Genomic DNA, 1,023 nt, shown 5'->3' on the forward strand with positions numbered 1-1,023 from the left:
AAATTCAAAGTGAAGGGAAAGTCTATTACCTTACAAGCAACAAGGAGTGGGGTGATTGCGTGATGATACTATGCGTAGCAAGACGAAGGAGTAACCTCTTCGTTACTGACCAAACACCGGACCCTTTTGTATTTGATTATGGGATGGGTTGATTTTGGTATGGAAGGGATTGTGGGAAATTATGGAACGAATGATATGAAGGAGCAGTTTTGGAGTGATTTGGGGGGTTAGGGAATGTTAGAAATTATTTTGGGAGTGATGGAGGTAATGGGAGTGGTTTAAAAATCAATGGGGGTTTTTAAATGAAAAAATCCAGGTCGGGTCAGACAGTCCGAGGTATGGAGTCACGAGACCCCGGCTACAGTCCGTGAGTCGATCTACGGTCTGTAGATCAGGACCGTAGATCACTCATACACATGAAACTTCAGAAAAATTTGGCAACTTACCTGGGATCTACGGACACCATCCACGGTCCGTAAGTCAAACGACGGACCGTCGATGGGCTCCGTAGACCGTTGCACCAGACCAATTTCTGCAGATTTTCCGTGGTGTACCTGCACATGTAGCAACCAATAGGCTATTCTTTTTACATTTTCTGGACACTTTTTAGACACGGACCCTATTCTAATTCTAGCCAACATTAGTACAAAACTAAAACAGCTATCAAATTTAATACATGGAGGAAATCAAACAAAGCAAACCTCTAAAAAAAAACTATATCCTATCGTTGGCTAGATTGTACATCTTGGGTTGCCTCCCAAGCAGCGCTTGATTTAACGTCGCGGCACGACGCAGGCCTCTTGATTACTCAGACTTCATCAAGATTGTAGGCCTCAATCACTTCTTGCACAGTTTCAGCATTTCCCAGGTAGATCTTGATCCTTTGCCCGTTTACCATGAACCTTGTTCCATCCTTTTTTTCAAGCTCAACCGCCCCATGGGGGAACACTTTTGTGAGCAAAAATGGCCCAGTCCATTTGGACTTGAGTTTGCCTGGAAACAAGCGCAACCTAGAGTTGAATA

This window comes from Solanum tuberosum, unplaced genomic scaffold, assembly GCF_000226075.1.
Source record: "Solanum tuberosum cultivar DM 1-3 516 R44 unplaced genomic scaffold, SolTub_3.0 scf00190, whole genome shotgun sequence".
NCBI lineage: Eukaryota > Viridiplantae > Streptophyta > Magnoliopsida > Solanales > Solanaceae > Solanum > Solanum tuberosum.